This window comes from Poeciliopsis prolifica, unplaced genomic scaffold (genome assembly GCF_027474105.1).
Source record: "Poeciliopsis prolifica strain line A6 unplaced genomic scaffold, Auburn_PproV2 SCAFFOLD020, whole genome shotgun sequence".
NCBI classification, from domain to species: domain Eukaryota; kingdom Metazoa; phylum Chordata; class Actinopteri; order Cyprinodontiformes; family Poeciliidae; genus Poeciliopsis; species Poeciliopsis prolifica.
In genome coordinates, this window is record NW_026562395.1 from 2,909,817 (window position 1) to 2,925,162 (window position 15,346).

At 40.2% G+C, this 15,346-nt stretch overlaps 1 protein-coding gene across 4 annotated transcripts in view; it reads right to left on the reverse strand.

Moving 5' to 3' along the window:
* LOC129368984 (bromo adjacent homology domain-containing 1 protein-like) overlaps positions 1-15,346 on the reverse strand; it is a 48,289-nt gene that overhangs the window by 12,746 nt on the left and 20,197 nt on the right. The window contains exon 1 of one of the 4 annotated variants that reach the window (XM_055044201.1): positions 11,964-12,171. The exons of the other annotated variants lie outside the window; for them this stretch is intronic. The gene's annotated coding sequence lies outside the window, so the exon portion shown is untranslated. Of the gene's footprint in view, positions 1-11,963; positions 12,172-15,346 lie in introns of those variants that run through there. 4 annotated transcript variants of the gene reach the window in all.

Consider the following 15,346-nt stretch of genomic DNA (forward strand, 5'->3'; position numbering starts at 1 on the left):
CAGTGACTTTTTATAACAACACATATAGAAACATTAAGACTTTATTATGATCCAGTTCAACTAAGATGCGTTCAACTAAGATGCGTGTTCTGCCGGACATGATATGTATTAATAAATAAAGCATTGACATGACCGAACAATTTACTTCTGATTTTACTTCTCTTAGTCATTTTAGACTTTGAAAGGGAAGAATTGTATTTTTTATTTTAAATTACTGAGATTTTATACAACATTGTTGATACTGAAGCCTGGAAAAGCGAGGTAAAACATGTAACCACTACCGAAAACAGAAAGCGTGCTCACAGGAAGTAGAAACAAATTTCAACTATTGTTGAACAATTGACTTATCTTAAACATACTGATGTGTTACTTGAGTACATATTAAACTTCAGTTGCTTTAATTTTTAATTTTGGGTGGCTGAAATAATTTCTAGGACTGCCTTTAGTAGAGTTACCTTATGAATCTGACCTCCACAGAATCTGTTTTTTAAAAATCCAAACGTTTCTTTTGAAACCAAACCAGTATGACTTTGGCCAGTTAAATCCACACCACTGCAGATTGTCACGGAAATTCAGCACCTAAAGCCAAAAACCACAAAGGAAGTCTGGGATATGAAGAAAACAATCCAAAACACTATGGCAGCCTGATATTCCTATTATTTTCATTAAATTGTCTTCGCTCTAGATGGCAATTACAAAAACTGAAGTCCGTCCTCTTCAAGTGACAATGCAGAAATTGAGACAAACTTGCCAGTAAATGAATTTAAAGGGCTCATCTCCACACGCGGCACTGGAACAGGATTTCATGCTTCGTTGTTCAGGACACCGTACTGCACGCCGACGCCACATTTATTGCCTCTATTTGAAAAGCTTAATTTGAGCCGTGTAAGGTTCGACTTTTATTAAAAGGCCCATCTGCTCTGTGTTATGGTAAAAAGCACTAGTGGGTGGAGATAGCAAAAACCCAACTGGTTAGAAGGTGCTTTTAATATCTCGAGGAAAGAAATTTCTAACACCGGAATGAAGAAAATGCTTCCAGAGAGTTAGTGTGTAAAAGATTTATGTGCTTTCAGGAAACAGTCATTTACAAACACAGCTGTCAAATAGCAGCGCGGCCTGCTTTCACAGATCTGTGTGACCCTAACTCTTGTTGTAATGTCACGAGGGAAGCTACATTTGAAAATACCTTCCAGAAACATTCATTCCTCTTCAACTATTCAATTCTATCACCTCATTATTAAATATACTGACTGGGGTTTGATATGGCAGAATAGCACATAATTGTGGAATAGATAGAAAATTATTCATTTGGAAATCTGTAAAGTGTGGTGTGTAAATATATTCAGCTCTTTGCTGCAGTTGGAGCTGCAGTACGACTCTTTCGGCTCCTTTATGCCGAGTCCTGCCACAGATTCTCTGCACCAATTTTCTCCCTTCACTCAGTCCACACCATTATTTGTTTTTTATTTTTATTGAGAAATTCTGACGTAAAACCTGAAACGAGTTGCTCCACAGGTTGTTGCCAGGAGTGAGTGAGTTAGTCGATGCCACCAACCTTGCTAAGCTGACCAGGAGAGGCTGAGCGGCCAAAGCCTTTCCTCTGCCTACATCCCCCAGAATGCTGTGCGGTTCTGGATCAGCATTCACTGAAATCATCGATTGATATTGATCACGTATTTATTGTAATATGCATTGTTATTGATTTATTGCCAGGCCCTAAACTTCCCATCTATGGCTTCATTCATCTGTCTTTTTCTACTGCGGAGAATGATGCTGCCACTACCATGTTTTATAAAGGGTTTGAGGTGCTTTTTGGATAAAGCCCAAAAGGTTTGACTTTTATTTGAGATGACCAAAGCGTCTTCCTCGGGTTTCACTACATAAAACTTCAACAACACATCTTTCATAATGACTGTAACATAATTGTTTTAAAAAAATCAACTAGTGTTACTTCTTTTTGATTGCACTGCATTTTGACATCGAAAACTATGTTTAAAAATAATTTTACACAAATATTAATTAACTGTAATTGGACGGACTGACTGTCTCCTCTGTATATTTACAGACCTTTTACCAGTCAATAAGTCACTTGCAGAGTTTTGAACCACAAAACTCAAAAACTTTCTACATGATAGAAATGTACCTCCGTTCTACTTTCTCCTGACTAATTATCTTTTTTTCCAACTTACAAGAGCTTTTTGTCCTATGTCATTGTGATCCATAATTAGTCTCAATAGGATAATGAAATCCTCCCCCATACAGGCAATTGACATGCATTTTTATCCTCGTGCTCATCTCTGTTCCCCTCCTGTTGGAAATGTGAGCAGATACAAATGCTGTCATTAGAATTAGCTTAAATGAGCTTTAGCTCACACTGCTGTCAAGAATTGAAGAGAATCGTGGAGAGGATTTATTTATGTTTTCTGGAGTTTTATCTGCGGCGGAGCAGGCCGAAAGCCGCCGACTGCTCAAAGTTCATAGCGGATCCAGATTTGTCTGCAGTGTAAACACATTACAGGCTAACAACTCCAGCTGAAATGACAGCTCTTTACGAGCCGAGCGCTGGCAGGACGACTCAGACATGTTGGATTCTGTCCGCTCCAATCTGACCGGGCTTGTGCAGCCTGAGCAAGATGAGTCCGGCGTAAATGTGCGAAGCTGGCAAAAAGCGAGGTGAATATTTAGCCGCAGGGCTTCTGAACCAGGTTGTTCTGGAGGACTTGAAACTGAACTGACGAGATCCCAGGTCGTCTGCGTGGTAACCCCCCCTCACTAAATATTTACAATACCAAAAACAGCTTCAGGAAATGATGCCCTCGCAATCTCCTCACAAAGCTCTGCTTTAGAGTGTTTGAGAGTTGAAACAAAAAATAGGTACTAAGAAGTTTTGTAGCAATGACATTTTCACCTCTTGGGTGAGATGTGAAAAAAGTATTTTATGACAAAACCACCTCAAGGTATTTTGAGTGGTTTCATCATAAAAACTGAAAGTATTTCAAGGCACAAATAAGCACATTAACGTGCAGTAGGAGAAATAGAGTACATCGGAAAAGTATGCCAACTTGAACTTTAAATTGTTGCAGCTCATTAGAAAATCCGTTGACAACACAATTACTAGTTGTGCACTCGTAAACCCTATGTTTATGAAGGAGTGGCAAAAAGAAAGTTGCTTGGGGGAGAAAAAAACACATCAAAACTCTGATTTGCAGTTTGCTATAAGCCTTGTATCTCGCATGCAAAACAGGATGTGTAAGAAAACAAAAGCCGCTCAACATGCAGAGCACGCCACAGTGAACCACGGTGGTGGGAGCATCATTCTGAGGGGTCCATTTTCTTCAGCAGAGGGACGATGGCAAGATGAATTCAGTTTATAAGTGAGCCAAGTTACCTGGCTTCTTTATGAAGGTAGCAATCATGTCTGAAAGGCCTAGTCAAAGTTTTGAGACTTGAAAACAGCTGTTTGCAGACATTTTCTACCCATCTTACGCAGCTTTAGAAACATAAATTAGGAAACGTTTCGATCTACGCAGCTGGAAGATTACAGTTGTGATTACAGTAAAAGACATCGAGTCACAAGAGCCGACATGCGCTCCACACATTTCAGATTAAGGTTTTTTTTTGTGTGTGTTAAAATCTTGTGCATCATTCTTTTTCCACTTCACAAATGGCGATGAGCGATTTGAACTAAAAGTTTTATCAAGGTATTTTGTGGTAACTATAACAGTGATGATCAGAACTACTTGCTACTTCTTTTGTAGGTAACTGTGTGGCTGGCACAGAAAAATAAAAAAACATTCCCATTTATAAAATTATTCTTTGTGCTTGTTCAGGACACCAGACACGTAACGTGTGACTTGTGTCAATTAACTCCATACAGTAACTGAACTTCTTCAGATTTTCATATTTACTGATTCTCTCACAAGACGGGGAGAAAAAAGTAAAACTAACAACCCCAACAATGTGGACACCTTTGTTTTTTCAAACATTATTAATTGGAATTTATTGTGACGATGATAAATCTAAGTTTTTATCATGATAAATGATAAACATTTTAAGTAATACCCACGTCTGTTTACGGGTATAAACTACTTTTCTGTATATTAAAAGCACCTTCTAACCATTTCTTTAAGACGCTCTAGTTTAGTGGTGTGACCTTGTGGGCTGAGAGTGACATTCAGGTCTCAAGACATTTTTAAGGTGCATTTCATTTTCTTTTTCTTGTAAAATTAATGAAATAACCTGCCAGATAAATGACTCTCGGCACCAGAACAATCAATGCCCCATCATCTTCTATTATTTCCGAGAGCCCCTCACCTATCAGTCAATCACCAATTTCCAGTGTGAGCCCGGCCCAATCAATCTCTCTGTTTTTAAACCCTGAACGCAGCGATCCGCCGTCCAGCAGAGCCAATCAGGTTTCGTATGCAGCTTAATATTTCACGCTACATCCTCCCTCCCTGCATGGCATTCTCTTGTTTGGAGGCTCTCTGACCAAAATGCAATTTAGCTCTTTAAACACAGTTGGGCCTGGTGATCCTCAGGAAGTAATTTCCCTTTTATGGGAAGATCAATGACCCTGTGCTCTGTCTCTAATTGGTTAGAAAGCGGAGCATTAGATGCTCTAAGGGCATCAAACAGCAGACGCACCAGGACTCCTCTGCTGCGCTCCACACAGTTTCTTGAGATCTAATGGTCTCGACGATAAATGGACACTCCGTTAGGAAAACGCACCTATTTCTGATTATTGCGATGGTAATGAAAGCAGGCAACTGCTAGAAATTGACGTCGTGCTTGCAGTCGATCCAGAAATGAAACAGAAAGTAACGCGCCACTAACTGTGCATAAAATGTGATAACATTAGTCCAAGGCGTTATCTGCAGACGGTCAGAGGACGAAACTAAAAAGTAACGTAACATGACTTCCAGAGGGAGGGTAACTCACCTCACTTTTCATTATCCACCATTATCAACAGTTTTTTTTTTTTTGGGAGTTTTTTTTACATCTTTTTATTGTTTTACTGTTACGTCTGCAGTTTATCTGGTACATTCACAGAAACCATGAATATTTCACAAAGGATAGCACAATATAACGTCATCAATAAATAAGCATGTGGTATTCATATGTGGGTTTCATTGCAGATTCGCAGTTATGTTCGGACAGATTGGGAGGTCCGGATTTAATCTCGGTAAAGATTAAATCCGGCTCCAAAGATTAGACCGAAGACCGGCAACAAAAAAAATCCCAAAAACATACGCCATAATATGCATAAATTTGCATATTATGGGGTAGGATTATTATAAACTACAAGCATCTCATTTTAACAGATCAAGGTGTTCCGATCATTAGTTAAACCCACAGTAGAAATAATTGTCATAAAGTATTTAGTATATTTTTCTTTAAAAGCAATATGTTTAGTATGAATTCAGACATAAAAAATAATGTTTTAACTTCTTTCTTACAGCCTGTGATTGGCTATAACAGACTGGGTAGTTTAGAGATTTTTCTCCTGTCATGAAGTACGTCTCATGTGATAAAATAACAGCCACAAATAAAACAAAATGTGTAAAAAAAAAAATTACAAACAGCGAGTTTCTGCAGATAAAAGTCTTACGAGGGGCTTCTGGTTTTACTGTTAATCCTTATCTTTGCTGTTCCACAAAAACCGTCTTAGGGAGTCCTGAACAAGCTTTCGACATTTTTTTGTTCCATTTTTAATATCTTAAAGTAACAAGTAAGCAGATAAAAGTAATTAAAACGCAGCCACCAACCGACACGTTCACAAAAGCTTTCCAAAGTCATCCAGCTCATTCGGGTTAGTTAGTCCTACGGAGCTCCATACATGCAAAAAACAAGATTCAGGAGGTAAATCTGAACACAAAATGTTAATATTTTCTGAAAATAATAGAAATTTGTTTTAATATGTTGCAGATTTTTTTTTTTATGTCCAGAATGGATGAGCTTTGGTATGGTTTTGTCAATTAACGTCAAATATAAGCAGGTTTAGACAATGGATACAAAGCTTCCCCCACAAAATTTTCTAAGCCAGCCTGCCGTGTTTTTGAATTAAAAAATGTTTAAAGATGACAGAAAATTTGAAAATATCACTAGATAGTTATGTGATTAATACCTGAACACCAACTATAAAGTCTTAAAAAATGCAAACATTTTAAAAAGACTTAAATAAATAAGTAAGTAATAAATACTAAGCCAGGTGGGAGCACAAGTAAAGCCTGGAGGCCCGCCAGGCTTATAATCCACTGAGGGAAACAATAGATCAAGGTTGTTTATGAGCAATTCTCTCTTAGCAATTCTGTGCTAACATTTGGTAATGAAAATAAACTTAAATCACATTGAGGTTGTCTTGATGAAAAGACAATGTGTACAAGTTATCTCCCAGCTATCACTAAAGTCTGTTATTTGGGAAAAATATAGTTCGTAGCTCAGTTGTATTGACGATTAGGGATAGAAATCGATAAACAGAGAATTAATCTATTTTCCTGGCCGTCTCAGTCCCTTCACACACAAAAAAATTTAATTATACTGTTAGATTTTTCGACATTTGTAACTGCAACGTCATCCTTTTATAATAAAATTGTTTACTTTAAGCACTTTTACCCATCTGTACAAGACGCTCCAATAAACAGTGCTTGAACTACTTTCTTCTATTGTTGTGAGTAAAAGCATCCCTCTGCATCTCCGTCTTGTTTGAAACTCCAACGCTCGGCATCCACATTTAGCTGGCGCGGGTTACACAAGCAGCTTCTTCAAGACAAACGGCGTCAGACGTTCAAAAGACGATACTTCAAAATGCTCTGTGATCCGATGATGAGACCTGAAGCCGAACGCCAGCTGCGCGTCAACCGTCCCGTCTCCTCATTCAGGTCGGATTGCGTTCAGCGAATTAAAAGAACGTGACAGACATCTGGGCTCCACATCTGTCCATTATTGATTTGAGAGTCACCCCCGCCTGTTGGACTTATGGTGACGCAGCAGGTTGCCGTCAGCTCGTGTAGCCGTCGCTACATTGTACGCGTAATGCACCGCCGGCTCACGCAATAAAAATGAAGCGCTGTAATTTCACAGAGATGAAGAATGAAACCGAATCTGATATTGGGTTTGACATCTGTCTGCTGGTTGCTGTGTTTGAAATACTAGGTGAGTGTACATTTTCTGGTTTCTATGGTTAATATCTGCGTCATCTGACCTGAATGTGACATGTGCACACTGAGCCTCCACAGTGCATAACAGAACTCAAGTGCTTACCAGGATGGAGGCTCGACTAAACGACTAGAGCGGAGATGCACAGTAAAATCACCATGACTTCAGTAGCAGCTGGTAAAGGGAACAAGAGTCAAGAATTTTTCCCCCAATGTGACTAATTTACAGGATTGTACTTACACAGTAAACAAAAAACACATTAGGACCTTTTTTTTTTCTCATGTTCTCAGGTTACATCAAGCCAGTGGTTCCCAAAGTGTTTGTAATGCATAGAAAATCTTTGGGAACCAGTGCATCAGGCTAATCTTTTCTGTTTTAGATCAGTTAGATTTAGCAACATTTAATCCAAGATCTAAATGACAGAAAAATCCAACTGACATGTTTTCATACAATGAGATTAACAGGCTTTAAAGGTGATGAGAGCACAGACAATGACATCCTGGCTCTGTAGGGTTATCCCTGACCAAACAAACCGCTTCCAGTTTGGCATAGTAGAAAAGAAAAAAAAAAGTTATCAAGCAGGGGACTGTGGACACCCACAAGTCTTCACATGTCCGGTTTATCAAATTTTGAGATTCCTGAAGGTGCCAACTTGATTTGATCAAAAATATCAACAGCACAGGGATTTCCAGTCATTATGCTATTCAGACAGGATTCTGTTCAGAGATTAATGTGTTTTGGTGTGAAATTTGTGCATCACCCCAGCAAAAGAGCAAAAAAGAAAAACCCTTGGGGAAAAAAATGACTGAAGCTGATGAGAGAAGTTGATTGTCCTCGGTCCAGAGAAAGTTTAGCCAGTCTTAATGCCGGAATGAAGAACAAAACAAAACTGCATACCAACATCTGCTTTCAACTGCATTGCATATTGAATTTATTGTAAAAACTAATCAACTATTAACATTTTCCTTAAATGCTAATTTAAGGAAATTAAATTAATGGATACAAGGCGTTTATGGCTTCAAATGCTCTCCCTGAGTTTTAGCCATTAAAAATATACATTCAGAGTTCAGCCGCCTGGAGAAGAATATTATTAATATATCTAGTGTGAATGTCTGACACTTGAAATATAATATCCTAACAAATATTGCATCCATGCAGTCGTTTGATATTGCAGTACAGCACACACTGAGAACCGTTGCTGACTCTCATCCCAGCTGCGTTGCACTCAGCTGTGAACTGCGTCGTCCCTCCCGACAGCCATGGCTTAAAGACTGTCGGGAAAGCAGAAAGCAAAGACGAAACCCTACGGTTCTTGAACAAGGCGCCCCCCTTCTCCATGACTACATCTTGAAATCTCGCTTAGAAGAGCCACAGAAAAGAAACGGCTTCGGCCTCATGCTGAGTAAGGGGCTTCAGCTTGCGTACGACGACGGGTTTGCTCATAAATGCATCCCCAGGTACACCGACCTCTTGTAGAGCCCCTATGCAAAGTAATTCTAAGTATTGTGTCCTCAGATTGTAATAGATGCAGATAAATCAGTTCTGCTTGTTTAAAAAAGCACAGCCGTCTCTTTTGGTTAGTCTTTTCAGAGAAAAATCAATCAAAATAAAAAGATCTGCCGATAAAGATGGATGAGCGATCAATCAGTGCACCCCTTTGTTAGTTTTCACTCAACAAACGAGAAAGCAACAGCAGGGGAAAGGAGACACTAGAGACGATACGTGGAGTATAAACCACACAAGAGTTACAGTCAGAAGTCAGAGGGTAGGAGTGTGATAGCAAGAGATGCATCTAATCTCTGACAAGTGAGGGGAGAAATGCAGTGTGCGTGGGATAACCTCATGGTCACACAGTTTTAATAACAACAAGTGCTTAAGACAGACAGAACAATCAGGGAATATTTTCTTGTCAGGGTAACAAGTCCAGGTCGAGCTCTGCAGACCCCCGTCCTGTGTAGGTAGAGGTTGCCAGGCAAGTATGCTGGCGTTTTAAAAAAGCAAAAATAAAGACGATCTGCATTTATAAATCAGCGTCCAACAGATTACGCTTGTGACTGGACCGCCCAGCAGAAGCTACAGCATTAATGACACTGAGAGTAACAAGTGCTGTAGACGGCAGCGGTGGAGAGTTTCCAAACAAACATGTTGATTCAGTGAATGATTAAATCTAGACTGAGGCAGAGAAACGTTGCATCAGGCAAACACAGGAAGATGTGACATGTTTGCAGTTTTGAACAACAATTTGGACAATATTCAAAACTGTGACTGAAAAGAATAGTTAAAATTCAGCAATTATTCATGCATCGACTCAATGAGAGGGAATGTTTCGAGTAACTCTGAGATGGCTTTTTAAAGGCCTTTTTTGTTTAATTTCACACCATTTTCAAGATATTTAAGTCCATTGTGATTAAAATTTAGGCTGACAGTCTAATCCAGCTCGAGTAATCCGTTTGAAAAATTGCTATATTTTTTTTTCCAATGGCAGATTTTTGGTTTGAAACCTACATTTATTTTTAAATATCTCAACCACCAACTTTGGTAGCCGATAGTTAGGACAATGATACCATGCTTTTCAACATTTTTACAGATAAAAACAATCTGAAAAATATTTGTTAGTGGTTTATTACACAAAATTAAACATTATTATAAAAGTTATGGATAAATACTTAGAAAAGTTGAAAGCAAAGCTAAACTACAAAATAGTTTCCCAAGTTTAAACCTCTAATAATCAGATAAGACACAGCCTAACAGACAGGTTAGACATTATTATAAATAGTTTCATTACAGTTAATAATTATGCACTATATTTTATCTATTTATCCTACGTAAAATAAATCAGTCTGTGGTTTTATGGTGTCAAAACATTCGAAGTGTACGACGAGCTCTTGCAGTACAGTATTCCTGAAATCCCCGTATTCTAACGTTAAAAAATCTCACAAAAATAAAATTACTGGTAGTAGTGGATAAGGCCACAAGAAGACTTTTTTTTTTCATTTAAATTCCTTAAATAACCTACAATAAGCAACGTTCAAGAGCAGAATACCATCACGGGTTCACAGACAAGGTTAAATACACAGTAATAAATTCCTTCGACAGAGCTGCTTCCTACAGTGTATCATGGGCCTTGTAGTTTTTTTATAGCATAATAGACTTCTATTTCCATAAATACAAAGCAGAGAGCAAATTAAGGCTGGCAGTCTGTTTCTCACAGTAAACAAAGCAATGAAAGGAGAAAAATGGACTAAATGTACTTTAAAGTGTGATGTGGAAAATCAAAGACATTTTAATGCCTAAAATTGAAATTGGTAAATGTATTTTGATATTTTAAGTCTGTGCTGCTTTCAAACATGCTACTCACTTCCATCATTTTCAAAGCAAATATGAGTTTTAGGAGCTCTGGATTACATTCCTGTCCGTCCTACACTGTGCATGGCCGTTGTTCTGTAGCGGATTGCTTGGTATTGCCCAGCCATGGTTGATCCAGTCCAAGAAAAGCAGAGACGAAGGAAGACAAGCCTGCTCACACTCACACCTGTGCCCAAATCAAAGCAAGAGTCGCCGTTTGAGCCCCAGCCTGACTTGTGTCTTTGGAGTGGAAATCGGAAACCAAAAGAGTTCAGAGGAAACCGATGCCAGGCTGAGAAATCCAGCAGATTCTTCCCAGCTGGTAGCGGGTTCAAACCTTAAAACCTCCGTCTTGTGAGGCAGCAACACCTGAGATCCCGCATTTTAAATGGTAGCCAGTAAATTTCAGTGCGACTTAACAGATGACAGGCTTTCCCAGTGTGAGGCAGGCGAAGCCAAGCTTAAAGAGTGGCTAGTGAAGGAAGAGGTTAAAGGTTTGTGATGTGGGGAAGGAGCCTGCATGGATCAGCTTTGGGTTGAGTTCAGAGACTTTCCAGGAGCTCCTAATCGTGACTTCTGTTTTTCCTGGGATGCAAATATGACGGGACAAAGAGATCCATTCTTAAAAATAGGAAGGACGAGAGAACATGTTTGTGGAATTGATTTCTATATTGGAATTGATTTCTGTTTTTAGAGGAGAATTTGGTTCTGATTAAACTCTTCTTCTACACATTTTCTTTTGGACATTCATTGTGAGAGAGATAGAAAAAAAATCACTTTCCCGTTTCATTAAAGAAGAAAAAACACGCAATAAGTCACCAAATATTCAGAATAATTTGCACGACTGACTGCAACAATAAGCCATAAAACAGTTGGTGGATATCGCACCACCCTCACCATCATCACCCACTATTACACCTGCAATTAAACCTCATCCACTCGGTTCTGCCTGGAAGTTTCAGGCTTTCGTGTGGAGCCACGTCAAAAACACCCGCATCAAAAATAAATAACCGGCCAGGTGAGGCTGCTCAGAGCTTCTTACTTCACATTTTCCATGCCAGGCGAGCTGAACCCGAGCCGCCGCGCTGGCTGGCTGGCTGGCTGCTTGGCTCGCCTGGCTCACACCGACCGAGCCTGATCCAAGAGGAGGCAAGAACCTGAAACATTAGGTCACCGCTCCCGTTTCCTCCGGGACCGTCTCTGCAGCGTTGATCCGGACTGGGCTGCCGACACGGACGTCCACACGTTTGTGTTTGGAGTGTAGAAATCATGCAGACGCGCAGGCCCAAGCAACACAGCAGGATGGAGAGTACAGTACAGCCTGACGTAGCAAGCCAGGCTGGGAGATACGGGCTGGAGAGAGGAGAGCGCTTTACCCCGAACACACACAAACCAAAGGGCAGTCGCCCCTCTCCCGGCCACACACTTACGGTTATTGCTCGGGTCTGAGTGTTACTCACACGGCGGCTGGTGCGGTCCAGGCGGAGCTCGGCGGCGGCAGCCCCGCGAGTCGCTTCTGCTGCACGAAGCGGAAAAATGGGCTCCGCGCTCCGCTCCTCTCCGCTCCGAGCAACTTCAAACATCCAGACGGCGACGCCAGGATACACCGAGGCGCGTTAACTCCTTCCCGTTCCTCCTCCTTTTTAACAAGGCAGAGGAGGAGAGAGTGTGTGTGTGTGTATGGGGGGGGGGGGAGATAGTGAAGGAAAAAAAAAAAAAAAAAGAAAGCGTCGAGCGAATCCGCAGGGAAGGAGGGAGGCGAGGAGGTGGAGGGAGTCGGGACTGGTGCGGCGGCGGAGCTCCGCAAACTGGGAGAGCTGGAGAGGAGTGGAGCGGAGAGGACGGTCGGTGGCGCTGCCTGCCAGCTCCTCTCTCTCTCTCTCTGTTTGTGTGTGTGAGTGTTTGCTCTTCCTGGTCGGGCTTCCACAGAATGGCAGAAACTTCATCTACAGCCAGCCGCGCCAGCACAGACCCGGCCTGCAAACAGCTGCTCCGGGGTCAGGAGGCGCGGGGCGACCGGGAACTCAATATGTGCGGGTTTCTCGGTTCCTCTCCACGATAGATGGGATGACTGGCGTCGGGCCTTTCTCTCTCCCCCCCCCCCAACCCCCTCTTCCTCCTCCCGCACAACTACACAGAGCCTCACCCTGTCATTTCGTCGCGACCAAAACCACCGGTGTTGAAAAACACGCTTAGCTCCATGTTAACGGGGTCACATGCGGTGGATGTATGGAGGATTTTCACACTCTGGCGTGTGAAGCAGCGTTGTTTTACTGCAAAGCGTTAATAAAGGTCAAGCCCTTTCATTTTAAAGACAATAAGCTGGCATCCAAAGCAAAGTCCCACGACTCAACCTGCAAACCGGACGAGCTTCTGCAAGAGAGAAAGAAAACTCAAGACCGCTGCGTTGATGTGGTGAAACTCAAAGAGTCCTTTCTTTCCACACTTTCACTGACATGTCTTGCGCTGCAAGAATCGTCACAAGAGCTGCAACCCCTTCCAGCTCCAAGAAAGACAGAAAACAAGATGTGATGCAGCTTCTTTGATGGCAATGTCGTTTGAAATCCAACAAAAGAAAAGAAGAAGAAGAGGGAATTGCAAGATCATCCCCATTATTGCATCCAAGCATGTGTGTCTAACCCTTATCCAATTATCATTCAAATAAAAAAAGGCACATCAAAGAAAATTCAGCTGTTTGATGTGTTTATAGCCCAAGAATGAAGATATTTAGTAGTTTTGATGCACTTAGTGGATAGAAAATAAAATCTTTAGTGTTTGACCCCCCATTTGGAAGCAGAACATTTCAAAATAAGATCTGTGGTAAACTGAATGGAGCATCTGCTGGCTCCAGAAATGAACCAATGGAAACTGCATTGCTGTTCTACACAATAGCAATAAATAGTAATTACAGGAGCTATGAATTCTTCCTTGAAGCCATTATTTCGTAGTTTTCCACGGCTTTCTATTAGATTCTCCATTTAGTTTTGTGCTTTTACCGTTGGAACGGTACTTTGTGACAACCAGAACGCTATGACGTCACACAGTTTTAGTTGCATTTCCTAAACTTTTTCACACAAACTAAACAAACTACAACTTTTTATGACTTTCTCCTGTCTTATAAGAAATTCTCCAACAGTGGTCATTCGTCTGTTTTATATTTTTCCAGGATACAACAATTCCCGTTTTCTGATGACGTGAGATTTGCTTGTTTTTTATTCTGCCAGACTTTCTCGTTATTCAAATTCACATTCAAAAACATTCAAATGTGCACAATATGAATAAAGTTGTGATGTAAAATTCACGCATGTTTCACATAAAATTAACCTTAATGAAAGGCTTTCAGTTTTACTCATTAAAATGTTGTAGTTTTAACAGTTTTCATGAAATTTGATCACTTTCACCTAAGATTTTAGTCAATAGAAAACTTTATAAGTTGAAGTAAAACAGCTTCATTACTGAAAATGACCGTTTGCACAAGAGAGTTTTTCTGCTTGATTGTCAATATGGATGAAAAGTTTCACTTGTTGATGCAAAAGAAAACCCTTATGGATTACCAATTAAACATTTGAAATAGTGCAATATAATAACTATAAAAGTCGCATTCATGGAATTTTTTTTAAGGGTTCAGATAATTGCTGCACCAGAATAAAAACAGGGCAGACATATGCCTCATTTCCCCACAGTGGTGAAACTCTGGCGTCACAGCGGCTACAAATACAAATCGCGTAGCTATTTAAAAAGAGCATGCTCAAACTAAAAGCATTGTGCAGCTGATTTGGTTAATTTAGAGAAGAAATTGAGGTGGATTAAAAAAAAAAAAAATTGAAAACAGACCATTTACAAGAAGTGAAGAAACTTTGCAAACAGCTGGGATGTGCAAATAACAGCAGAGATACGAAGACACTTTAAGTTTTGTTCTTACAATTGCTGAGAAGAAGGATCTGTGGTAATGTTCTTTTGTGGAGTTAGGATGCAGTTATCACTCAATTTGAATACATTTACATTGTTACTCCAGAAAAAGATGAATTCATTTTACATATTATGATTCCAAAAATGGCACTAATCTTCATTGAATCATGACTTTTTTTTTATAACCCCAAATCTTAAATTTAACATCTTAAAATATACAGGCATTGATTATATTCCATCCAACCTGTATGTTGTTTTATGTTTTATCTTTTACTTCTGCCAGAGATGCTGAAAAAGCCATAATTTTTGTCCTTTGGCAAAGTGTTATGTAGTCTGAAAGAATCAGACCCTGCCATCAATGAAACAGCCACTTTGCCACTTTATGCCGACACCAGACCTCTTTCAAGACCAAAAATGGAAAACACTGTGATGAACTATCAGACACGCAGAAGGGGCCGAGCTGCATACGCACGCGGCACGAACCTGAACGTATTCAGACTGAATCAATTCAAACTCGATTCACAAAGTGAAGGCTGAGCTCTTAGTGCTGTAGGGGGAAGCAGTCTGAATGATTCTGTCATTGTGTCAACGAACCAATATGTCAAATTCTTTACGGAAGCTGATCTAATCAGGCGTTTTATAACATATAAATAGATAAAAACAAAAGTGGCAGAGTGGTGTGGGGACCAGCGCGTTGCCCCGAAGCAAGTAGGTCTCTGAACAGGAACGATTTAAGACACGATGCTGAGTTTGTGACTTCACAAATTTCTTCTGCCTTTGCTTTGCTTTTTTTTTTTTTTGTCTTTTATACCATTTTTGTTTTTTGGTTGAGCACTCTTAGCCATTCATTTGTGGACTTGCTATGCAATGCAAGTGTTCTTGAGCATAAAGTCAAAAACTGACACGTATAAACCAGATCTTATTTTTGTCTTCT